The sequence below is a fragment of the Pongo pygmaeus genome, chromosome 16 (genome assembly GCF_028885625.2).
Source record: "Pongo pygmaeus isolate AG05252 chromosome 16, NHGRI_mPonPyg2-v2.0_pri, whole genome shotgun sequence".
Lineage (NCBI taxonomy): Eukaryota > Metazoa > Chordata > Mammalia > Primates > Hominidae > Pongo > Pongo pygmaeus.
Window position 1 is genome coordinate 16,802,230 of NC_072389.2, and position 27,036 is coordinate 16,829,265.

A 27,036-nucleotide genomic window follows, 5' to 3' on the forward strand; every position below is an offset into this window, starting at 1 on the left:
TGAAATGGAATAGGATGGAGTTAAATGTAATGGAGAGGAGTGGACTGGAGGGGAGTGGAGTAGAATGGAATGGGATGGAATGGAATGCAGTGGAGTAGAAGGGAGTGGAATGGAGTCTAATGGAATGGAATGGAACGCAGAGGAGTGGAGGGAAGTGGAATGGAGTTTAATTGAATGGAATGGAATGGAGTGGAGTGTACTGGAGAGTAGTGCAGTGGTTTGGAGTGGAATTGAATGAAATGGAATGGAGGGGAGTGTAATGGAATGCAATGGAATGGAATGGAATTAAATGTAATGGAATGCAATGGAAAGGAATGGAAAGGAATGCAATGAAATGGAATGTTTAAATGAAATGTGAGCTGAGATTGTGTACTGCACTCCAGTGTGGGTGAAAGAGTGAGAACCTTTCGAAAGAAAGGAATGGAATGCAGTGGGGTGGAATAGAATGGAATTGAATTGCATTTAGTGGAGTGCAGTGGAGTTGAGTGGAGTGGAATGGAGTGGAGTGAAATTTTGTTGAATGGAATGGTATGTACTAGAATGGAATGGAGTGGAGACGAGTGCAGTGGATTGGAGTGGAGTGGAGGGAAGTGAGGTGAATGGAGTGGAAAGGAATGGGATAGAGTGGAGGGTATTGGAGTGGGGTGGAGTGGGGTGGAGAGGAATGGAATTAATTGGAATAGATTGGAGTGGAGTGGAGTGGAGTAGAGTCAAATGGAATGGAATGGAATGGTGAAAAGAAATGTGAACTGAGATTCTGCCACTGCACATCAGCCTAGGTGATACAGTGATATACTGTTGAAAGATAGGAATGGAAGGGAATGGAGTGGAATGGAATGGAATAGAGTGGAATGGAATGGAATGGAACGGAACGGAATGGAATGGAATGGAGTGGAGTGAAGTGGATGGATGAGGAGTGGAATGGAATGGAGAGAAATGGAATGGAGTGGAATGGAATGGAATAGAGCGGAATGGAGTGGAAGGGAATAGAGTTGAGTTGAGTGGAATGGAGTGGAGTGGAGTGGAATGAACTTGATTGGAATGGAATAAAATGGAGTGGAGTGGAATGAAGTGGAGTGGAATGGAATGGAGTGGAATGGAATGGAATGGAGAGGAGAGGAATGGAATTGAGTGGACTGGAGTGGAATGGAATGTAATGGAGTGGACAGAAATGGAATGGAATGGAATGGAACGGAATGGAATAGAATGGAGTGGAATGCAGTGTAGTGGAATGGAGTAGAGTGGAGTGTAGTGAAGTGGAATGGAATAGGGTGGAGGGGCGTGGAGTGGAAAGAAATGGAATGGAATGGAGTGAAGTGGAATGGAGTGGATTGAAAAGAAATGAAGAGGAATGGAATAGAGTGGAATGGAATGGAGTGGAGTAGATTGGAGTGGAGTGGAATGGAATGGAATGGAGTAGAGTGGAATGGAGTGCAATGGAATGGAATGGAGTGAATTGGAGTGGAGTGTAATGTAATGGAGTGGAATGGATTGGAATGGAATGTAGTGGAACGGAGTGAAAGGGAGTGGAGTGGAGTTGAATGGAGTGGAATTGACAGGAATGGATTGGAATGGAATGGAAAGGAATGGAATAGAGTGGAATGGATTGTAGTGGAGTGGAATGGACAGAAACGTCGTGGAATCTAATGGAATAGAATGGAGAGAGATGGAATGGAATGGAGTGGAATGGACAGAAATGGAATGCAATGGAGTGGGGTGTAGAGGAATGGAGTGGAGAGGAGTGGAAAGCAGAGGAATGGAAGGGAATTGAATGCAGTGGAGAGCAGTGGAGTGTAATGGAATGGAATGTAGCAGAGTGGAATGGAGTGGAATCGAGTTGACTGGAGTGGAAAAGAGTGCAATGGAATGGAATGGAGTGGAATGGAATTTAATTGAAAGGAATGGAATGGAGTGGAGTGGAGTCGAATGGACTGTAACAGAGTGCAATGTAATGGGATGGAGTGAAATGGAATGGAATGGAGTGGAAATGAAACAATGGCATGGAATGCAGCGGAGTGGGTTGGAATGGAGTGGAATGGAGTAGAAAGGAGAGGAATGGAATGGAATGCAATGGAATGCAGTGAAATGAAGTGGAGGGGACTGGATTGGAATGGAATGCAGTGGAGTGGAGTGGAATGGAGTGGAGTTGAGTGAATGGAATGGAATAGAGTGGAATGGAATGGAGAGGAGTGGAAAGGAGATTTAGTGGATTGGACAGGAATGGAATGGAATGGAGTGGAGTGGAAGGGAGTGGAGGGGAGTGGAATGGAATGGAATGAAGTGGATTGGATATGAATTGAATGGAATGAAGTGGAAAGGAGTGGAATGAAGAGCATTGGAGTGGAATGGAATGAAGCGGAATGAAATGGAAAGGAATGGAATGGAGTGGAGTAGAGTGGAGTGGAATGGAAGGGAATGGAATGGAATGGAGTGGAATGGAAAGAAATGGAGTGGAGCGGAGTGGAATTGAGTTGGATGGAGTGGAGTGGAGTTGAATGAAGTGAAATGGAATGGAGTGGAGTGGAATGGAGTGGAGTGGAGTAGACTGGAGTGGAATGGAATGGAGTGGATTGGAATGGACTGGAATAGAGTGGAGAGGATTGGAATGCGGTGGACTGGAGTGGAATGGCGTGGAGTATATTGGAATGGAATGGAATGGAATGGAATTGATTGGAGTAGATTGGAGTGGTATGGAATCGAGTGGAGTGGAGTGGATTGGAATGGAATGGAATGGAATGGAATGGAGTGGAATGGAGTGGAGGGGAGTGGTTTGGAATTGAATGGAGTGGAGTGGAGTGGAGTGGAATGAACAAAAATGGAATGGAATGGAGTGGACTCGAATGGAGTGTAGTGGAGTGGAATGGAGAGGAATGGAATAGAGTGGAATGGAGTGGACTGGAGTGGAGAGGAAAGGAATGGAATAGAGTGGAATGGAGTGAAATGGAAAAGGGTGGAGTGGAGTGGCGTGTAATGGAATGAAATGGAGTGTAGTGGAATTGAGTGAAATGTAATGTAATGGAATGGAGTGCAATGGAGTGGAATGGAGTGGAATGTGGAGGAATGGACTCGCATGGTGTGGAAGAGAATGGAATGGAATGGAATGGAATGAAACGGAATGGAGTGGAGTGGAATGAACTGGAATTTTGTCGAATGGAATGGAATGAAGTGAAATGGAATGGAATGGGATGGAGTTGAATGGAAAGGGGTGGATAGGAATCGAGTGGAGTGGAGTGGAATGGAAGGGATTGGAGTGAAATCAATTGCAATGGAATGGAGTAGAGTGGAGTGGAGCGGACTGGAATGTAGTGGAATGGTGTGGAATGGAGTGGAATGGAGTGGAGTTCAATGGAATTGAATGAAATGGAATTAAATTGAGTAGAGTGCTATGGAATGGAATGTAGTGGAGTGTATTTGAGTGGAACGGATTGGAGTGAGTAGACTGGATTGGAGTGGAGTGGATTGGTATGGAATGGAAAGGAGTTGAATGGAATGGAATGGTATGGAGTGGAATGGAATGGAGTGGAGTGGAATACAGTGGAATAGAATGGAATGGAGTGGGGGGAATGGAATGGAATGAAGTGGAGTGGAAAAGAGTGGAATGGAATGTAGTGGAATGCAGTGCAGTAGAGTGGAGGGGAGTGGAGTGCGGTGGAAAGGAATGGAATAGAATGGAGAGTGTGGAATGGAACGGATTGGTGTGGAAAGGACAGGAATGTAATGGAGTGGAGTGGAATGGAGTGGAATGGATTGGAGTAGAGTGGAGTGGAGTGGATTGGAGTTGGATGGAGTTGAGTGGAGTGCAGTGGAATGGAATGAATTGGAGTGGAGTGGAATGGGATGGAATTCAGTGTTACGGAGTGGAGTGGAGTGGAACAGTGTGGAGTGGAGAGGAATGGAATGGAATGGAGTGTAGTGGAAAGGAGTGGATAGGAATGGAGTGGATTGGAGTGGACTGGAATGGAATGGAATGATATGGAGTGGAATGAAGTGGAATGCAACGGAATGGATTGAAAGAATGGAGTGGACTGGAGTGGAGTGGAGTGGAATGGAGTGGAATGAGATGAAGTTCAATGGAATGGAGTGGAGAAGAATGGAGTGGAATGGAAAGGAGTGGAGTGGAATCCATTGGAATGGAATGGAGTGGAGTGAAATGCAGAGGAATGGAAAGAAATGGAGTAGAGTGGAGTGGAACGGACTGGAGTGGAATGGAATCGTGTGGAATAGGGTGAAATGGAGTGGAATGGAATGGAATGGAATGAAATTTAATGGAATTGAGTAGAGTGCTATGGAATGGAGTGTAGTGTAGTGTAGTGTTGTGGAGTAGAATGGATTGGAGTGGAGTGTAATGGATTGGAGTGGCATGTATTGGAAAGGCATGGAATGGAGTTGAATGGAATGGAATAGTATGTAATGTAATGGAATGGAGTGGAGTGGAATGCAGTGGAATGGAATGGAGTGGAGGGGAGTGGAGTGGAATGGAAAGGAGTGGAGTGGAAAAGAGTGGAAAGGAAAAGAGTGGAATGGATTGAAGTGGAGTGGAGTGCCGTGGAAAGGAATGGATTGGAATGGAATGCACTGGAGTGTAGTGGAATGGAGTGGAGTGCAGTGGAAAGGGAGTGGAGTGGAGTGGAATAGAATGGAATGGAATGGAGTGTAATGGAATGGAGTGGAATTCAGTTGAATAGAATGGAGTGGAGGGGAATGGAGTGGATTGTAGAAGAATGGAATGGTGTGGAATGGAATGGAGTGGAATGGAATGCAGTGGAGTGGATTGGAGTGGAGTGAAGTGGAGTAGTATGGAGTGGAACGGACTGGAGAGGAGTAGAGAAGAGTGGAATGGAATGAAAGGGAATGGAGTGGAATGGAAAGGAGTGGAATGGACTGGAGTGAAGTGGAGTGGAATGGAATAGGATGGAGTGGAGTGGAATGGAGTGGAAAGGAATGGTGTGGTTCAGAGTGGAGTGGAGGACATTGTAATGGAGTGTAATGGAGTGGATTTGAGTGGAGTGCAGTGGAATGGAGTGGAGTTGAGTGGAGTGGCATGGAATGGAGTGGCATGGTGTGGAATGGAATGGAATTGAGTAGAATGGAATGGAAAGAGATGCAATGCAATGGAATGGAGTGGAGTGAATGGAGTGAAATGCAATGGAGTGGAGTGGAGCGGAGTGGAATGGAATGGAATGAATTGGAATGGACTGGAATGGAGTGGACGGGAATGGAATGGAGTCGAAGGGAATGGGAAGGAATACAGTGAAATGGAGTAGATTGGAAAGGAGTGGAGTGGAGTGGAGTGCAACGAAAAGGACAGCCGCGGAGTTGAGTGGAGTGGAATTGAATGGAATGGAGTGGATTGGAGTGAAGTAGAAATGAGTGGAGTGGAGTGGAGTGAAGTGCAGTGTAATGGAAAGGAGAGGAGTGGACAGGAGTGGAGGGGAATGGAATGGAACGGATTGGAGTGGAATGGAGTGCAATGGACTGGAGTGGGGTAGAGTGGAATGGAGTGGAATGCAATGGAATGGAAGGGAATGCAATGGAATCGAGAGGACTGCTGTGGAATGGAGTGGAGTGGGTAAGAGTGGAGTGGAATGCAATATAATGGAATGGAATGGAGTGTAGTGTAGTGGAGTGGCATGGAATGGAATAGAGTAGAATGGAATGGAATGTAGTGGAGTGGAGTGAAATAGAATGGAATGGAGTGGATTGGAATGGAGGGGACTGGAATGGAGTGGAAAGGAGTGCAACGAAGTGGCATGGAAAGGAGTGGAATGAAATTTAATGAAATGGAATGGAATGGAGTGGAGTGGTTTGGAGGAGAGTGGAGTGGAGAGGAATGGAGTGGAGTGGAGTGGAATGGAATTGAGTGGATTGGAGCGGAAAGGAATGGAATGCAGTGGAATGGAATAGAATAGAATGGAATGGATTGGAGTGGAGTGGAATGGACTGGACTGGACCGGAATAGATTGGAATGGAATGGAGTGGAATGTAATGGTGTGTTGTGGAGTGGAGTGGAGTAGAATGGAGAGGAATGGAATTTAGTGGAGTTGAAGGGAATGGAATGGAATGAAATGTAGTGGAGTGGAGTGTAGTGGAATGGAATTGAATGGGGTGGAGTGGAATGCAGTCGAATGGACTGGAGTGGAATGTAGTAGAGTGCAGTGAAATGGAGTGGAGAGTCATGGAATGGAAAGAAATTCAAGCAGGTTTCTGGCACTGCACTAAAATCTGAATGACAGAGTTCCATAGTCTCGAAAGAAAGGATTGGAATGAAATGCAGTGAAATGGAATGGAGTGGATTGGAGTAGACTGGAGTGGAGTGGACTGAAGTGGAGTGGAATGGAATTGAGAGGAATGGAATGTCATGGATAGGAAAGGAGTGAAGTGGAGTGGAGGGGGGTGGAGAGGAGTACCTTGGAATGGAGCGGAATGGAATGAGATTGAGTGGAATGGAATGGAGTGAAGTGCAGTGCAGTGTATAGGAGTGGAATAAAGTGGAATGGAATAGGTTTTAATAGAATATAGTGTAGAGGAGTTGAGTGGAATGGGGTTTATTGGAATGGAATGGAATGTAGGAGTGTGTAGTAGAATGGGTTAGAATGGATTGAAAGGGAGTGGAGTAGAGTGGAATGGAAAGGATGGGAGTGTAGTGGAATGGAGTGGAGTGGAATGGAGTGGAGTGAAGTGGAATGGAACGGAGTGCAGTGGAGTGGAGTGGAATGCAGTGGAATGGAGTGGCATGGAGTGGTGAGGAATGGAGTGGAATGGAATGGAATGGAATGGATTAGAGTGGAATGGAAAAGAGTGGAGAGGAGTGGAGTGGAGTTGAGTGGAGTGGAGTAGAATGGAGTGTATTGGAGTGGAGTGGAATGGAATGGAGTGGAATGGAGTGGAATGAACTGGAAAGGAATGCAGTGCAATGGAGTGGAGTGGAGTGGAATGGAGTGGAATCGAATGGAGTGGAGTGGAGCACAATGGAATGGAATGGAATGGAGGGAAATGGAGAGAAGTGGAGTGGAAAGGTGTGGAAAGGTGTGGAAAGGAATGGAATGAAATGGAATGGAACGCAGAGGAGTGGAGGGTATGGAGTGGAGTGGAATGGAGTGGAGTGGAGTTGAATGGAAAGGAACGGAGTGGAGTAGAATGGAGTGGAATGGAATGGAGAGGAATGGAATGGAGTGGAGTGGAATGGAATGGAGTGGAATGGATTGGAATGCAATGGAGTGGATTGGAGTGCAGTGGAATGGAATGGAGTGGGGTAGAGTGGAGGTTAATGGACAGGAATGGAGTGGAATGGAGTTGAATGGAGTGGAGTGAAATCGAGTGGAATGGAATGGAGTGGACTGGAGTAGAGAGGAATGGAATAGAGTGAAGGGGATTGGAGTGGAGTTGAGAGGAGTGGAGTGGAGGGGAATGGAATGGCTTGGAATGGAATGGAATGGAGTGGAATGGGATGGAAAGGAATGCAATTGAATGGAATGGAGTGGAGTGGAGTGGAATGGAGTGGAATGGAATAGAGTGGAGTGGAGCAGAGTGGAATGGAATGTAATTGAATGGAATGGAATGGAGTGGAATGGAATGGAGTGGAATGGAATGGAGTGGAGTGGAGAGGATTGCAGTGGAATGGAATGGAATGGAATGGGGTGGAGTGGAATGAAATGGAATGGAATGGACTTTTGTGGAGTGGAGTTGAGTGCAGTGGAATGGATTGGAATGGACTGGATTAGAGTGGAGTTGAATGGAATGGAGTGGAGTGGAGTGGAATGGGATGGATTAAAGTGGAATGGAGTCGAGTTGCATGGAATGTAATGGAATGGAATGGAATGGAGTGTATTTGATTTGAATGTAGTGGTGTGAGAAGGAATGGAAGAGAATGTAGTGGAATCGAATGGAGTGGAGTGGATTGGACCAGAGTGGACTCGAGTAGAGTAGAATGGAATGGAATGTAGTGAAATGGAATGGAATGGAACGGAATGGAATGGAGTGGAGTGGAATGGAGTGGAGGGGAGTTGGAGGGAATGGAATGTGTTGTAGTGGAATGGAATGCATTGGAATGGAGTGGAATTGAGTGTAGTGAATTGGAATGGAATGGAATGGAATGCAGTGGAATCAAATTGAACAGAGTGGGGTGGAATGGAGTGGAGTGGAGTGGAGTGGAGTGGAATGGAGTAAAGGGGACTGGAAAGGAGTGGAATGGAATGGAATGCAGCGGAATGGAATGGAATGGAATGGAATAGAATGGAATGGAATGGAATGGATTCGAGTAGAGAGGAAAGGAGAGGAGTGGAAAGGAGCGGAGTGTAATGGAGTGAAATGGAGTGTAGCAGAGTCGAGTGGAGTTGAATGGAGTGGAGAGGAGTGGAGTATAATGGAATGGAGTAGAGTGGAATGGAGTGGCATGGAATGGAGTGGAATGGAGTATTGTGGAGTTATGTGGAAAGGAGTGGAATGTACTGGAGTGGTTTGGAATGGAATGGAATGGAATAGAATGGAATGGAATGGAAAAAGTGGAGTGGAATTGAATAGAGTGGAGTGGAGTTGAATGGAATGGCGTGGAATGGAATGGAAGGGAGTGGAATGGAGTGGAGTGGAGTGCAATTTAGTGGAGTGGCATAGAATGGATTGGAATAGAATGTAGAGGAGTGGAAAGGAGTGGATTGGAATGGAGTGGAGTGGAATGATGTGGAGTGCAATGCAATGGCATGGAATTGAGTGGAATGCAATGGAATGGAGTGGAGTGGAATGGAGTGGAATAGAGTGGAGAAGATTGGAGTGGAGTGAAGTGGACTGGAATGGGGTAGAATGGAATGGAATGGACTGCAATGGAATGGAAAGGAAAGGAATAGAATGGAGGGGAGTCGAAATGATTGGAGTGGAGTGGAGTGCAGTGGAGTAGAATCAACGCAGAGGAGAAGCGTGGATTGGAGGGGAATGGAATGGAATGAAATGGGGAGGATAGGAGTGGAAAGGAGTGCAGTGGAGTAGGGTGGTATGGAGAGGAATGCACTGGAAAGAAGTGGAATGGAATGCAATGGAGTGGAATGGAATGGAATGGAGTGGAATGGAATGGAAAAGAGTGGAGTGGAGTGGAATGGAGAGGAATGGAGAGGAATGGAGGGAAAGCAATGGAATGGAAAGGAATGGAAAGGAAGGGAAAGGAAGGAGGTGGAATGGAATGGAATGGAGTGGAATGGAGTGGAATGGAATGGAGTGGAATGGAGTGGAATGGAATGGAATGGAGTGGAATTGAATGGAAAGGAATGAAATGAAACGGAATGGAGTGGAGTGGAGTGGAATGAAGTGGAATGGAATAGAGTGGAGTGGAGCAGAGTGGAATGGAATGTAATTGAATGGAGTGGAATGGAGTGGAATGGAATGGAGTGGAGTGGAATGGAATGGAGTGGAATGGAATGGAGTGGAGTGGAGAGAATTGCAGTGGAATGGAATGGAATGGAATGGGGTGGAGTGGAATGAAATGGAATGGAATGGACTTTTGTGGAGTGGAGTTGAGTGCAGTGGAATGGATTGGAATGGACTGGATTGGAGTGGAATGGAATGGAATGGAGTGGAATGGGATGGAATGGAGTGGAGTGGAGTGGAGTGGGATGGATTGGCGTGGAATGGAGTGGAGTGGCACGGACTGGAATGGAAAGGAATGGAATGGAGTGTATTTGATTTGAATGTAATGGTGTGAGAAGGAATGGAGTTCAATGTAGTGGAATCTAATGGAATGGAGTGGATTGGACTGGAGTGGAGTGGAGTAGAGTAGAGTGGAATGGAGTGTAGTGAAATGGAATGGAATGGAACGGATTGGAATGGAGTGGAGTAGAACGGAGTGGAGGGGAATGGGATGGAATGGAATGTGTTGTAGTGGAATGGAATGCATTGGAATGGAGTGGAATTGAGTGGAGTGAAGTGGAATGGAATGGAATGGAATGCAGTGGAATCAAATTGAACAGAGTGGTGTGGAATGGAATGGAGTGGAGTGGAGAGGAATGGAGTAAAGTGGATTGGAAAGGAGTGGAATGGAAAGGAATGCAGCGGAATGGTATGGAATGGAACGGAATGGATTGGAGTGGAGGGGAAAGGAGTGGAGTGGAATGGAATGGAGTGGATTGGAATGGAATGGAATGGAGTGGAGTGTAAGGGAGTGCAACGGAGTCGAGTGGAGTAGAGTGGAGTGGAGTGGAGTGGATTGTAATGGAATGAAATGGATTGGAATGGAATGGAGTGGAGTGGAATGGAGTGGCATGGAATGGAGTGGAATGGAATGGAGTGGAGTGGAGAGAATTGCAGCGGAATGGAATGGAATGGAATCGGGTGGAGTGGAATGAAATGGAATGGAATGGACTTTTGTGGAGTGGAGTTGAGTGCAGTGGAATGGATTGGAATGGACTGGAATAGAATGGAATGGAGTGGAATGGGATGGAATAGAGTGGAATGGGATGGAATGGAGTGGAATGGAGTGGAATGGGATGGAATGGAGTGGAATGGGATGGAATGGAGTGGAATGGGATGGAATGGAGTGGAGTGGAGTGGAATGGGATGGATTTTAATGGAATGGAGTGGAGTGGCACGGAATGGAATGGAAAAGAATGGAATGGAGTGTATTTAATTTGAATGTAGTGGTGTGAGAAAGAATGGAGTAGAATGTAGTGGAATCCAATGGAAAGGAGTGGATTGGACTGGAGTGGACTGGAGTAGAGTAGAATGGAATGGAGTGTAGTGAAATGGAATGGAATGGAACGGATTGGAATGGAGTGGAGGGGAAAGGGATGGAATGGAATGTGTTGTAGTGGAATGGAATGCGTTGGAATGGAGTGGAATTGAGTGGAGTGAAGTGGAATGGAATGGAATGGAATGCATTGGAATCAAATTGAACAGAGTGGTATGGAATGGAGTGGAGTGGAGTGTAGTCGAATGGAGTAAAGTGCATTGGAAAGGAGTGGAATGGAACGGAAAGCAGCTGAATGGAATGGAATGGAACTGAATGGATTGAAGTGGAGGGGAAAGGAGTGGAATGGAATGGAATGGAGTGGATTGGAATGGAATGGAATGGAGTGGAGTGTAAGGGAGTGCAGTGGAGTCGAGTGGAGTAGAATGGAGTGGAGTGGAGTGGAATGTAATGTAATGGAATGGAATGGAATGGAGTGGAGTGGAATGGAGTGGCATGGAATGGAGTGGAATGAAGTCTTGTGGAGTGATGTGGAAAGGAGTGGAATGTACTGCAATGGTTTGGAATGGAATGGAATGGAAGAGAATGGAATGGAACGGAAAAAGTGGAGTGGAATGGAATAGAGTGTAGTGGTGTTGAATGGAATGCCGTGGAATGAAATGGAAGGGAGTGGAATGGAGTGGAGCGGAGTGTAGTTTATTGGAGTGGCAATGAATTGATTGGAATAGAATGGGGAGGAGTGGAATGGAGTGGATTGGAATGGAGTGGAGTGGAATGAAGTGGAGTGCAATGCAACGGCATGGAATTGAGTGGAATGCAATGGAATTGAGTGGAGTGGAATGGAATGGATGGAGTGGAGTAGATTAGAGTGGAGTGAATTGGACTGGAATGGAGTATAATGGAAAGGAATGGAGTGCAATGGAATGGAAAGGAAAGAAATGGAATGGAGGGGAGTCAAAATGATTGGAGTGGAGTGAGTGCAGTGCAGTAGAATGGAATGCAGAGGAGAAGCGTGGATTGGAGGGGAATGGAATGGAATGGAGAGGATAGAAGTGGAATGGAGTGGAAAGGAGTGCAGTGGAGTAGGGTGGTATGGAGTGGAATGCACTGGAAAGAAGTGGAATGGAATGGAATGGAGTGGAATGAAATGGAATGGAAAGGATTGGAATGAAATCGAATGGAATGGAAAAGAGTGGACTAGAGTAGAATGGAGAGGAATGGAGAAGAATGGAGGGGAAAGGAATGGAATGGAATGGAATGAAATGGAATGAAGTGGACTGGAATGGAATGGAATGGAGTGGAGTGGAATGGAATGGAATGGAGTGGAATGGAATGGAATGTCGAGGAGTGGAGTGGAGTGGAATACAGTAAAGTGGAGAGGATTAGAAGGGAATTGACTGGCATGGAGTGGAATGGAGTGCAATAGAGTGGCAAGGAAAGGAGTGGAATGGAATGGAATGGAGTGGAATGGAAAGGAATGGAGTGGAATGGAATGGAATGGAATAGAGTGGGATGGATTGTAGTGGAGTGGAGTGGAGAGGAATGGAGTGGAATGTTATAGAATGGAATGGAGAGGAATGGAAAGTGATGGAATGGAGTGGAATTTAATGGAATGGATTGGATGGGAATGGATAGAAATGGAATGGACTGGAATGGAAGGGAGAAGTATGGAGTGGAGTAGAATGGAGTAGAGTGTAGTGGAATGGATTGGAATGGAATGGAGTGGAATGGAGAGGAGTGGAGTGGAAAGGAGTGGAGTGGAGTGGAATAGAACCGAATGGAATAGAAGCTGTGATTGTGCCACTGCACTCCAGTCTGAGTGACAGGATTAGATATTCTCGAAAGAAAGGAATGGAGTGGAATGCATTGGAAAGGAATGGAATGGAATGGATTGGAAGGGACTGGAGTGGAGTGGACAGCGTTGGAATGGAATGGAATAGAGAGGAATAGAATGGCATGAATAGGAATGGAATGAAGTGGAGTGGAGTGGAGTGGGGAGGATTAAGTTGGAATGGAATGGAATGCAATGAGGTGGAGTGGAATGGAGTGCAGTGGAGTGTACTGGAGTGCAGATTAGTGGACTAAAGTGGAATGGAATAGGATGTAATAGAATATAGTGGAGAGGAGTGGAGTGCAACGGAGTTTAATGGAATGGAATGGAATGGAGGGGAGTGGAGTGGAATGGGTTGGAATGTATTGGAAGGTAGTGGAGTGGAGTAGAATGGAATAGAGCAGAGTGGAGTGGAATGGAGTGGAGTGGAATGGAGTGGAGTGGAGTGGAGTGGGGTGGAGTGGATAGGAATGCAGTGGAAAGGAGTGGAATGGAGTGGAATGGAATGGAGTGGAATGGAATGGAATGGAGTGGAGTGGATCAAAATGGATTAGAATGGAATGGAGTGGAACGTAATGGAGTGGTGTGGAGTGGAGTGGAGTGGAGTAGAATGGTGCGGAATGGAATTTAGTGGAGTGGAATGGAATGGAATTGAAAGGAATGTAGTGGAGTGGAGTGCAGTGGAAGGCAATTGAATGGAGTGGAGTGGAATTGAGTGGAATGGAATGGAGTGGAATGTAGTAGAGTGGAGTGGAATGGAGTGGGGAGGAATGGAATGGAATGGAATGGAAGCCGAGATTCTTCCACTGCACTAAAATCTGAGTGACAGAGTTATGTAATCTGAAAAGAAAGGAATGGAATGGAATGCAGTGGAATGAAATGGAATGGAAAGGGTTGGAGTAGACTGGAGTGAAGTGGACTGAAGTGAAGTGGAATGGAATTGAGAGGAAAGGAATGTCATGGATAGAAAAGGAGTGAAGTGGATTGGAGTAGGGTGGAGAGTAGTACATTGGAATGGAGAGGAATGGAATGAGATGGAGTGGAATGGAATGGAGTGGAGTGCAGTGCAGTGCAGAGTAGTGGAATAAAGTGGAATGGAATAGGATACAACGGAATATAGTGGATAGGAGTTGAGTGGAATGGAGTTTAATGGAATTGAATGGAATGGAATGGAGGGGAGTGCAGTGGAATGGGTTGAAATGGAATGGAAGGGAGTGGAGTGGAGTGGAATGGAATGGAGCAGAGTGGAATGGAGTGGAGTGGAATGGAGTGGAGTGGAGTGGAATGGAGTGGAGTGAAGTGGAATGGAGTGGAGAGCAGTGGAGTGGAAAGAAGTGGAGTGGAGTGGAGTGAAGAGGAATGGATTGGAATGGAATGGAATGGAATGGATTAGAGTGGAATGGAATAGAGTGGAGTGGAGTGGAGTAGAGTTCAGTGGAGTGGAGTGGAATGGAGTGGATTGGAGTGGAGTGGAATGGAATGGAGTGGAATGGGGTGGAATGAACTGGAAAGGAATGCAGTGCAATGGAGTGGAGTGCAGTGGAATGGAGTGGAATCGAATGGAGTGGAGTGAAGGGGAATGGAATGGAATGGAATGGAAAGGAATGAAATAGGAGTGGGGTTGAAAGGAGTGGGAAGGAATGGAATGGAATGGAAGGGAATGCGGAGGAGTGGAGTGGAATGGAGTGGAGTGGAGTTGAATGGAAAGGAACAGAGTGGAGTAGGATGGAGTGGAGTGGATGGCATGGAGTGGAGTGCAGTGGAGTGGAGAGGAGTGGAGTGGAATGAAATGGAGTGGAATGGATTGGAATCGAATGTAGTGGAGTGGATTGCAGTGGCAGTGGAATGGAATGGAGTGGGGTGGAGTGGAGTTTAATGGACAGGAATGGAGTGCAATGGAGAGGAGTGAAATGGAGTGGAATCTAATGGAATGGACTGGAGTAGAGAGGAATGGAATAGAGTAAAGTGGATTGGAGTGCAGTTGAGTGGAGTGGAGTAGAGTGGAGGGGATGGAATGGCTTGGAATGGAGTGGAATGGAATGGATTGGATAGAAATGGGTTGGAAAGGAAGGCAATGGAATGGAATGGAGTGGAGGGCAGTGGAATGGAGTGGAATGGAATAGAGTGGAGTGGAGCAGAGTGGAATGGAATGTAATGGAATGGAGTAGAATGGAGTGGAATGGAATGGAGTGGAATGGAACAAAGTGGAGTGGAGAGGATTGCAGTGGAATGGAATGGAATGGAGTGGAGTGGAGTGGAGTGGAAGGAAATGGAATGGAATGGACTTTTGTGGAGTGGAGTTGAGTGCAGTGGAATGGATTGGAGTGGACTGGATTGGAATGGAGTGGAATGGAATGGAGTGGAGTGTACTGGAATACAGTGGAACGGAGTGGAATGGAATGGAGTGGAATGAAATGGAATGGAATGGATAAGAGTGGAATGGAATAGAGTGGAGTGGAGTAGAGTGGAGTTCAATGGAGTGGGGTATAATGGAGTGGAGTGGAGTGAAGTGGAATGGAATGGAGTGGAATGGAGTGGAATAGATTGGAAAGAATGCAGTGGACTGGAGTGGAGTGGCGTGGAATGGAGTGGAATGGAATGGAGTGGAGTGCAGCAGAGTGGAATGGAATGGAATGTAATGGAGTGAAATGGATAGGAGTGGAGTGGAAAGCAGAGGAAAGGAATGGAATGAAATGGAATGGAAAGCAGAGCACAGGAGTGGAATGGAGTGGAGTGGAATGGAGTGAAGTGGAGTTGAATGGAAAGGAATGGAGTGGAGTAAAATGGAGTGGAGTGGAGTGGAACAGAGTGGAAAGGAATGGAATGGAGTGTGGTGGAGTGGAGTGGAGTGGAATGGAAAGGAGTGGAAAGGATGGGAATAGAATGCACTGGAGTTGAGTGCAGTGGAATGGAATGGATTGGAGTGGAGTGGATTGGACTGGAATGGATTGGAATGGAGTGGAATGGAGAGGAATGGAATTGAATGCAGTGGAATGGAGTAGAAATGAATGGAATGGAGTACAATGCAATAGAATGGAATCAGGTAGAGTGGAAAGAAATAGAGTACAATGGAGTGGAGTGGAGATGAGTGCGGTGTTGTTGAATGGAGAGAAGTGGAGAGGAGTGAAATGGAATGTAGTGGAATGTAGTGGAATGGAATGGAATGTAGTGGAATGGAAAGGAAAGGAATGCAGAGGAAGAGAATGTAATGGAGTGGAATGGAGTGAAACGGAATGGAGTGGAGTAGAGTGGAGTTCAGTGGAGTGGGGTATAATGGAGTGAAGTGGAGTGAAGTACAATGGAATGGAGAGATGTGGCTAGGAGTGGAATGGCATGGAATGGAATGGAGTGAAAAAGGATTGGAATAAAACGGAATGGAATGGATTTGATTGGAGGGTATTGGAGCAGATTGCTGTGGAATGGAAAGTCATGGAATGGAGTGGAGTGGAATGGAATGGAGTGGAATGGAACGGAATGGATTGGAGTGTAATGGAATGGAGTGGAATGGAATGTAATCGAATGGAGTGGAGTGGAGTGTAATTTTGTGAAGTGGAGTGGAATGGAGTGGACTGGAATGGAATGGAATGGAATGGAGTGTAGTGGAGTGGAATGTATTGGAATGGAGTGGAATGGAGTTAAATGGAAGGGAATGGAATGGAGAGGAGTGGATTGGAAAGTAGTGAAATGGAGTAGAGTACAATGGAATGGAATGGAGTGCAATGGAATGGAATGGTGTGGAGTAGAGCAGAAAGGAGTGGATTGGAGTGCAATGGAGTGGAGTGGAGTGGAATGCAAAGGAATAGAATAGAGTAGAGTGGAATGGAGTGGAGTGGAATGGAGAGGAGTGGAGTGCATTGAAGTGGAATGGAACAGGTTGGAGTGGAGAAGAGTGGAGTGGAGTGGCATGAAGTGGAATGGAATAGAATGGATTGGAATGTAATGGAGTGGAGTGGATTGGAAGGGACAGGAATGGAATGGACTGGAATGGAATGGAATGGAGTGGAGTGGTGTGGAGTGGAGTGGAATAGAATGGAGTAGAGTGGAATGGAGTTGAATGGAATTGAGTGGAGTGGAGTGTATTGGAATGTATTGGAATGGAGTTGAATGGAGTGAAACGCAGTGGAGTGGAATGGAGGGGAATTGAGTGGAATGGAGTGAAGTGGAGTGGAATGCAGTGGAATTGACGGGCATGGTGTGGAATGGAATGAAATGGAATGGAGGGATGTGGAATGGAATGGACTGTAATGGAGTGGAAAGGAATTGAATGGAGTGGAATGGAATGGAATGAAATGGAATGGATTGGAAAGGCATGCAATGGAATGGAATGGAGTGGAGTGGTGTGGAGTGGACTGGAGTGAAATACAGTGGAGTGGAATGGAATGGAGTTGAGTGGATGGGAGTCGAGTCAAGTGGAATGGAGTGGAGGGAGTGCCGGAAAGTGGAATGGAATGGAATGGAGTGGAGTGGAATGGAGTGGAATGAAATGGAATAGAATGGAATGGAATGGAGTGGAGTGGAATGGAGTGGAATGAAACGGAATAGAGTGGAAGGGGATGGAGTGGAATGGAGTGGACTGCAATGGAGTGGAATGGAGTAGAGTGCAATGAAATGGAGCGGGTTGGAGTGGAGTCGAAAGGGGTGGAGTGTAGTTTAATGGAATGTAGTGGAGTGGAATGGATTAGAATGGAGTGGAATGGAGTGGAATGGAATGGAGAGGAGTGGAAAGGAGTGGATTGGAATGTAGTCGAGTGGAGTGGAGTGGAATGGAGTGGAGTGGAGTGGAGTGGATTGGGAAATATTGGAATGGAAAGGAATGGAATGAAGTGTAGTACAGTGGAATGGAGAGGAATGGCGAGTAATGGTTTGGAATGGAGTGGAGTGGAATGGAATGGAATGGATGGGATTGGAATGTAGTGGAACCCAGTGGAGTGGAATGAAGTGGAGTAGAGTGGATGTAGTGGAGTGCAGAGGAATGGAATGTAATGGAATGGAATGGAGTGGCTCAGAATGGAATGGAGTGGAGCGGACTAGAGTGGAATGGAGTGGATAGGAGTGGAATGGAATGGAGTGGAGTGGAATGGAATGGAATGAAATGGAGTGCAATGGATTGGAGTGGAATGGAGTGGAGTGGAGTGCTTTGGAGTGGAATGGAATGGAGTGGAGTGTAAAGGAGTGGAGTGGAGTGGTATGGACAGCAATGGAAAGGAATGGAATGGAATGGAGTGGAGTGGACCTTTGTGGAGTGGAGTGGAATAGAATGGAGTAGAGTGGAATGGAGTGGAATGTACTTGAGTGGAGGGGAGTGTATTGGAATGCAATGGAGTGGAGTGGAATGGAGTGAAATGGAGTGGAGTTGAATGGAGGGGAATGGAATGAAATGAAGTGGAGTGGAGTGGAATGGGGACGGAATAGAATGAAATGGAACGGAATGGAGTGGAATGTAATGGAATGGAATATTATAGAATGAAATGGAATGGATTGGAAAGGAATCGAGTGGCATAGAATGGAGTGGAGTGGAGTAGAATGGAGTGGAGTGGATTGGAAAGGAGTGGAATGGAATGGAATAGAATGGAATGGAGTGAAGAGGAGTGGAGTGGAATGGATGTAATGGATTTGAATGGAGTGGAGTAGAGTGGAATGGAATTGAATGGAATGGAGAGAAGTGGAGAGGAATGGAGTGGAGTCGAATGCATTGGAGTGGAGTGGAACGGAGTGGAATGAAATGGAGTTGAATTAAATGGAATGGAGTAGAGTGGAGTGTAGTGGAGAGGAATGGAAAGGAGTGGAGTGGAATGGATTGGAATATAATGGAGTGGAGAGGAGTGGAATGGAATCTATTGGAATGCAGTGGAAATAAATGGAATGGAGTGGAGTGGAGAGGAGTGGAATGGAATGGAGTAGAGTTTAATGGATTGGAATGGAATGGAGTGGATTGGAATGGAATGGAGTGGACTGCAGGGGAATGGAATGGAATGTAGTTGAATGGAGTGGAAAGGAACGTAAAGTAATGGAGCGGAAATCAGTGGAAGGGAGTGGAGTGGAATAGAGTGGAGTGGAGGGGATGGAGTGGAGTGGAATGGAATGGAATGGAATGGAATGGGATGGAATTGAATGGAATGGGATGGAATGGAATGGAATGGGATGGAATGGAATGGAATGGAATGTGGCGGAATTAAGTGGAATGTAGTGGAGTGGAATGTAATGGATTGGAGTCGAATGGAATGGAATGGAGTGGAGTGGAATGATGTGGAGTGGAATGGAGTGGAATGAAGTAGAGTGGAGTGGATGGAGTGCAGTATTGTGGAATGGAATGGAATGAAATGGATTGGAGTGGAACGGCAGGGAGTGGAGTGAAATGGAATGCAATGGAGTGGAGTGGAGTGGAATGTAATGCTGTGGAATGGAATGGAGTTTAGTGGAATGGAATGAAATGGAATGCAGTGGAGTGGAGTGGAATCGATTGGAGTGACATGGAGGGGACTGGAGTGGAAAGGAATGGAAAGGAGTGTAGTGGAATGGAGTGGATTGGAAGGGAATACAGAGTAATACAATGGAGTAGAATTAAAAGGTATGCAGTGGAGTAGAGTGGAGTGGAATAGAATGGAATGGAAAGGAGTGGAGTGGAATACAGTGGAGTGGAATGGGTTGGAATAGAATGGAATGGAGTGGAGTGGGGGGGAGTGGGGTCGAGTGGAAGGGAGTGGAGTGGAGTGCCAGAAAGTGGAATGGAATGGAGTGGAGTGGAGTGGAATGGAGTGGAATGAAATGGAATAGAATGGAATGGGATGGGGTGGAATGGAGTGGAGTGCAATGGGGTGGAATGGGATGGAATGGAATGGAATGGAGTAGAGTGGAATGGATCGGAGTGGGGTGGAGTGGAGTCGAATGGAGTAAAGTGGAGTTTAATAGAATATAGTGGAGTGTAGTTGAATGGAATAGAATGGAGTGGAATGGAATAAAATGGAATGTAGTGGAATGGAATGGAGAGGAAAAGAATGGAGTGCATTGTAATGTAATCGAGTTGAGTGGAGTGGAATGGAGTGTGCTGGAGTGGAGTGGGAAAGATTGGAATTGAATGGAATGGAATGGAGTGGAGTCGAGTGGAATGGAATGGAATAGAAGGGAGTGGAACGGACTGCAACGGAGAGGAGTGAAATGAAGTGGAGTGGAGTGGATGTAGTGGATTGCATTGGAATGGAATGGAATTGAGGGGAGCGGAATGGCATGGAATGGAGTGGAGTAGAGTGGAATGGAGTTGATTGGAGTCGAAGGGAGTGGAGTGGAGTGGAATGGAATGGAATGGAAAGGAGTGGAATGGAATGGAATGGAAAGGAAATGAGTGGAATGTATAGAGTGGAATGCAATGGATTGCAGTCCAATGGAATGGAATGGAGTGGAGTGGAATGATGTGGAATGGAATGGAGTGGAATGAAGTAGAGTGGAGTGGATGGAGTGCAGTGCAGTGGAATGGAATGGAGTGGAATGGATTGGAGTGGAATGGCAGGGAGTGCAGTGAAATGTAATGCAATGGAGTGGAGTAGAGTGGAATGAAATGCCGTGGAATGGAACGGAGTGGAGTGGAATGGAATGGAGTGGAATGGAATGAAATGGAATGTAGTGGAGTGGAGTGGGATAGATTGAAGTGACATGGAGAGGATTGGAATGGAAAGGAATGGAAAGGAGTGGAGTGGAATGGAGTGGATTGGAGGGGAATGCAGAGGAATACAATGGAGTGGAGTTAAAAGGTATGGAGTGGAGTAGAGCGGAGTGGAATTGAATGGAATGGAGAGGAGTGGAGTGGAGTGGAATACAGTGGAGTGGAATGGAATGGAATGGAATCGAATGGATTTGAGTGGAGGGGAGTGGAGTCGAGTGGAAGGGAGTGGAGTGGAGTGCCAGAAAGTGGAATGGAATGGAATGGAGTGGAGTGGAATGGAGTGGAATGAAATGGAATAGAAGGGAATGGGATGGGGCGGAATGGAGTGGAGTGCAATGGGGTGGAATGGGATGGAATGGAATGGAATGGAGTAGAGTGGAATGGATCAGAGTGGGGTGGAGTGGAGTCAAATGGAGTGGAGTCGAGTTTAATGGAATATAGTGGAGTGGAGTGGAATGCAATAGAATGGAGTGGAATGGAATGGAATGGAATGTAGTGGAATGGAATGGAGAGGAAGGGAATGGAGTGCATTGTAACGTAATCGAGTTGAGGGGAGTGGAATGGAGTGTGCTGGAGTGGAGTGGGAAGGATTGGAATGGAATGGAATGGAATGGAGTGGAGTCAAGTGGAATGGAATGGAATGGAGAGGAATGGATTGGAATGCAGTGGAGTGGAATGGAATGGAATGGAATGGAAGGGAGTGAATGGACTGGAACGGAGAGGAGTGAAATGAAGTGGAGTGGAGTGGATGGAGTGGATTGCATTGGAATGGAATGGAATTGAGTGGAGCGGAATGGAATGGAATGGAATGGAGTGGAGTAGAGTGGAATGGAGTCGATTGGAGTCGAAGGGAGTGGAGTGGAGAGGAATGGAATGGAATGGAAAGGAGTGGAATGGAATGGAATGGAGAGGAAATGAGTGGAATGTAGTAGAGTGGAATGCAATGGATTGGAGTCCAATGGAATGGAATGGAGTGGAGTGGAATGGTGTGGAATGGAATGGAGTGGAATGAAGTAGAGTGGAGTGGATGGAGTGCAGTGCAGTGGAATGGAATGGAGTGGAATGGATTGGAGTGGAATGACAGGGAGTGCAGTGAAATGGAATGCAATGGAGTGGAGTGGAGTGGAGTGGAATGAAATGCTGTGGAATGGAATGGAGTGGAGTGGAATGGAAGGGAGTGGAATGGAATGCAGTGGCGTGGAGTGGGATCGATTGGAGTGACATGGAGAGGACTGGAATGGAAAGGAATGGAAAGGAGTGGAGTGGAATGGAGTGGATTGGAGGGGAATGCAGAGGAATACAAGGGAGTGGAGTTAAAAGGTATGGAGTGGAGTAGAGTGGAGTGGAATTGAATGGAATGGAGAGGAGTGGAATGGAGTGGAATACAGTGGAGTGGAATGGAATGGAATGGATTGGAGTGGAAGGGAGTGGAGTCGAGTGGAAGGGAGTGGTGTGGAGTTCCGGAAAGTGGAATGGAATGGAGTGGAGTGGAGTGGAATGGAGTGGAATGAAGTGGAATAGAATGGAATGGGATGGAGTGGAATGGAGTGGAGTACAATGGGGTGGAATGGGATGGAATGGAATGGAATGGAGTAGAGTGGAATGGATTGGAGTGGGGTGGAGTGGAGTCGAATGGAGTGGAGTCGAGTTTAATGGAATATAGTGGAGTGGAGTGGAATGGAATAGAACGGAGTGGAATGAAATGGAATGGAATGTAGTGGAATGGAAAGGAATGTAGTGGAATGGAATGGAGATGAAAGGAATGGAGTGCATTGTAATGTAATCGAGTTGAGTGGAGTGGAATGGAGTGTGCTGGAGTGGAGTGGGAAAGATGGGAACGGAATGGAATGGAATGGAATGGAGTGGAGTCGAATGGAATGGAATGGAATGGAGAGGAATGGATTGGAATGGAGTGGAGTGGAATGGAATGGGATGGAATGGAAAGGAGTGGAATGGACTGGAACGGAGAGGAGTGAAATGAAGTGGAGTGGAGTGGATGGAGTGGATTGCGTTGGAATGGAATGGAATGGAGTGGAGCGGAATGGAATGGAATGGAGTGAAGTAGAGTGGAATGGAGTGGACTGGAGTCGAATGCAGTGGAGTGGAGTGGAATGGAATGAAATGGAAAGGAGTGGAGTGGAATGGAGTAGAGTGGAATGGAGGTGAGTGGAGTAGAGCAGACGGGAAAAGAATGGAGAGGAATTAAATGGAATGGAGTGGAGTGGAATGGAATGCAGTGGAGTGCAATGGAATGGAATAGAATGGAGTGGAGTGAAGTGGATTGGAAAGGAATCTAATGGAATGGAGTGGAGTTTAATGGATTGTAATGGAACGGAGTGGATAGTAGGGGAATGGAATGGAATGGAGTTGAGTGAAGTGGAATGGAACGTAATATAATGGAGCAGAAAGGAGTGCAAGAGAGTGGAGTCTAATAGAGTGGTGTGGATGGAGTGGAGTGCAGTGGAATGGAATGGAATGGAACGGAGAGGAGTGGAATAGAATGGAATGGAATGCAATGGAGTGGAATTGAGTGGAATGGAGTGGAGTGGAATGCAATGGAGTGGAGTGGAATGGAATGGAGTGGAGTGGAATGGAGTGGAATGGAATGGAGGGGAATGAAGTAGAGTGGAGCAGATGGAGTGTAGTTCAGTGGAATGGAATGGAAAGGAGTGGAGAGGAACGTCATGGAGTGGAGTGTAAAGGAATGTAGTGGAGAGGAGTGGAGTGGAATGAAATTCTGTGGACTGGAACGGAGTGGAGTGGAATGCAATGAAGTGAGATGGAATGGAATGGAATGCAGTGGAATGGAGAGGAATCGATTGGAGTGGAATGCAGTGAAATGGAGTGGAAAGGAATGGAAACGAATGCAGTGGAATGGAGTGGATTGGAGGGGAATGCAGTGGAATGGAACGGAGTAGAATTAAAAGGAATGGAGTGAGTGGAGTGGAGTGGAATGGAATGGAGTGGAGTGGAGAGGAGAGAACTGGAATGGAATGGAATGGACTGGAATGGTCTGATATGGAGTGGAGAGAAGGGATTGGAATGGAGTGGTATGTAATGTAATGGTGTGGAGTGGAGTGGAATGCAGTGGAATGGATTGGAATGGAGTGGAGTGAAATGGAAGAGAATGGAGTGAAATGGAGGTTAATGGAGTGGAGTGGAATACAGTGAAGTGGAGTGGAATGGAATGGAATGGAGTGGAGTATAATGTAGTGAATTAGAATGAATTGGAATGGAGTAGAATGGAGTGGATTGGAGTGGAATGGAATGGAATGGAATGGACCAGAGAGGAGTGGAATGAAATAGAGTGGAATGGAATGGAATGGAGTAGACTGGAAAGGAATGGAATGGATTGGAAAAGAATTGAATGGCATGAAATGGAGTGCAGTGGAGTGGAATGGAGTGGAGTGGATTTGCAAAGAGTGGAATGGAATGGAATAGAATGGATTGGAATGTAGTGGAGTGGAGTGGAATGGAGTGGAATGTATTGGAATAGAGTGGAGTGGAGTGAAATGGAATGGAATGGAGAGGAGTGTAGTGGAATGGAGTGGATTGGAGTGGAACGGAGTGGAATGGAATGGAGTGCAATTATAAGGAATGGAGTGCAAGTATAGGGAATGGAGTGGAGTGGAGTGGAATTGACTGAAATGGAGTGGAATGGAATGGAATGGAATGAAATGGAATGGATTGGAAATGAATGGAATGGCATGGAATGGAGTTGAGTGGAATGGAATAGAATGGGGTGGATTGGAAAGGAGTGGAATGGAATGGAATAAAATGGAATGGAATGGAGTGGAGTGGAGTGGAATGGAGTGGAATGGATTGGAATGGAGTAGGGTGGAGTGGAATATAATGGAATGGAACAGAGAGGAGTGGAGTGGAATGGAGTGGAGTGGAACAGAGTGGAATGCAATGGAGTGGAATTAAATGGAATGAAGTCGAGTAGAGAGTAGTGGAGAGGAATGGAATGTAGTTTAGTGGAATGGATTGGAATGGAATGGAGTGGAGTAAAACGGAATCTGATGGAATGGAGTGGAATTTAAGGACTGGAGTGGAGTGGAGTGGATTGGAACGGAATGCAGTGGATTGGCATGGATTGGAGTGGAATGGAGTGGATTTCAGGGGAATGGAATGGAATGGAGTTGAGTTGAGTGCATTGGAAGAGAATGTAATGGAGTGGAAAGTAGTGGAATGGACTGGAGTGGAATAGAGTGGAGTGTCGTGGTTGGAGTGGAGTGCAGTGGAATGGAATGGAATGGAGTGGAGTAGAATGGAATGGAATGGAGCGGAATTTAAAGGAATGCAGTGGAGTAGAATGCAATGGAGTGGAGTGGAATGGAATGGAGTGGATGGAGTGGAATGGAGTGGAATGAAATGGAGTGGAATGAAGCAGAGTGGAGTGGAATGGAGTAGAGTGGAATGGAATGAAATGGAGTGGAGTGGAATGGAATGAGATAGAATGGAGTGGAGAGGAATGGAATGCAGTGGAGTTGAATGGAATGGAGTTGATTGGAGTGGAGGGAAGTGGAGTGGAGTGGAGTGGAATGGAGTGGAGTTTAAAGGAATGGATTGGAGCAGAGTGGTGTGGAATAAAATGGAATGGAGTGTAGTGGAATGGAGTGCAGTGGAATTGAATGGAATGAAATGGAGGGGAGTGTAATGGAATAGAGTGAGCTGGAATGTAATGAAGTTGAGTGGAGAGGAATGGGGTGGAGTGGAATGGAATGGAATGGAGTAGAGTGGAATGGAATGGAATGGAGTTGAGTGGACTGGAATGGAGTGGAATCGAGAGGAGTGGAGTGGAGTGCAGTTGAATGGAATAGAAAGGAGTGGAGTGGAATGGAATGGAGTCAAGTGGAATGGACAGAAGTTGAGTTGAGTGGAGTGGAATGCAGTGGATTGGACTGGAATGGAGTGCAGTGGAAAGCAATGGAGTTAAACGGAAAGGAATCGAATGGAGTGGAGTGCAATGGAGTGGAGTCAAATGGAATGGAGTGCAGTGGAATGGAATTGTGCAGAGTGGAATGGATTGCAATGTAGTGGAGTGGAGTGGAACGGAATGGAATGGAATGGAATGGAGTGGAATTGAGTGGAAAGGAGTCCAGTGGAATGGAGTGGAATGGAGTGGACGGAGTGGAGTGCAGTGGAATGGAATATGGTGGAATGGAATGGAATGGAAAGAAATGGAATGGAGCGGAGTGGAGTGGAATGCAGTAGAGGGGAATGGAATGGAATGGAGGGTAACGCAATAATATGGAGTGGTGTGGAGTGGAATGGAGTGTAGAGGAATGCAGTGGAGTGGAGTGGAATGGAATGGAGTGGTGGGGAGTGGATTTGAATAGAGTTGAGTGTAGTGGATGGAGTGGAGTGCAGCAGAATGGAATGCAATGGAATGGAGTGGAGTGGAATGGAATGGAGTGGAGTGGAATGGAATGGAGTTGAGTAGAGTGGAGTGGAATGGAGTAGAGTGGACTGAAAAGTAGTGGAGTGGAATGAAATGGAATGGAATGGAGTGGAGTGGAATGGAATTGACTGGAGTGGAATGGAGTGGAGAAGAATGGAATGGAATGGAATAGAGTGGAGGGGAATGGAGTGGAGTGGAATGGAAAGTAGTGGAATGGAATGGAGTGGAATTGGAAGGAATGGAGTGGAGTGGAGTGGGGTGGAATGGAATGGAGTGGAGTGGAATGGAATGGAGTTGAGTAGAGTGGAGTGGAATGGAGTAGAGTGGACTGAAAAGTAGTGGAGTGGAATGGAATGGAGTGGAATGGAATGGAATGGAGTTGAGTAGAGTGGAGTGGAATGGAGTAGAGTGGACTGAAAAGTAGTGGAGTGGAATGAAATGGAATGGAATGGAGTGGAGTGGAATGGAATTGACTGGAGTGGAATGGAGTGGAGAAGAATGGAATGGAATAGAGTGGAGGGGAATGGAGTGGAGTGGAATGGAAAGTAGTGGAATGGAATGAAGTGGAATTGGAAGGAATGGAGTGGAGTGGAGTGGGGTGGAATGGAATGGAGTGGAGTGGAATGGATTGGAATCAAATGAAGTGGACTGTAGTGGAATGGAATGGAGTGGAGTGGAGTGGAGAGGAGTGGACTGGATTGTAATGGAGCGGAATGGAGTGGAGTGGAATTGAGCGGAATGGAATGAAATGGAATGGAATGGAGCGGAGTGGAGTTTAATGGAGTGGAATTGAATGGAAAGGAATGGAAAGCAATGGATTGGAATGGAGTGGGGTTGAGTGGAATGGAGTGGAATTGAGTGGAGTGGGGTGGAAAGGAGTGGAGTGGGGTGGAGTGCAGTGTAATAGAAAGGAGTAGAATGGAATGAAATGGAGTGGAGTAGAGAGGCGTTGAATGCATTGGAGTGTACTGGAATGGAATGGAATCGAAGGGAATGTAGTGGAATGGAATAGAATGGTGTGGAATGGCATGGAGTGGAATGCAATGGAGTAGAATGGGGTGGAGTGGAGCTGAGTGGAATATAATGTAATCGAATGGAGTGGAATGGAGTGGAGAGGAGTAGAATGGAATGAAATGGAATAGAATGGAATGGAATGAAGTGCAGTGCAGTGGAGTTGAGTAGAGTGGAGTTCAATGGATTGAAGTGGACTGGAATGGAGTGGAATGGAATGGAATCGAGTGGAGTGGAGGGGAGGAGAGTGGAATGGAGAGTAATGGAGTGGATCAGAGTGTTGCTGAGTGGAGTGGAATGGAGTGGAATGCAATGAAATGGAATGGAACGGAATGGAATGGACAGGAGTGGAATGGAATGAAGTGGAAAGGACTGGATTGGAGTCGAGTGGAGTGCAGTGGGGTGGAGTGGAATGGAACGGAGTGAAATGGAATGGAATGAAGTAGAATGGAGTGGTGTGTAGT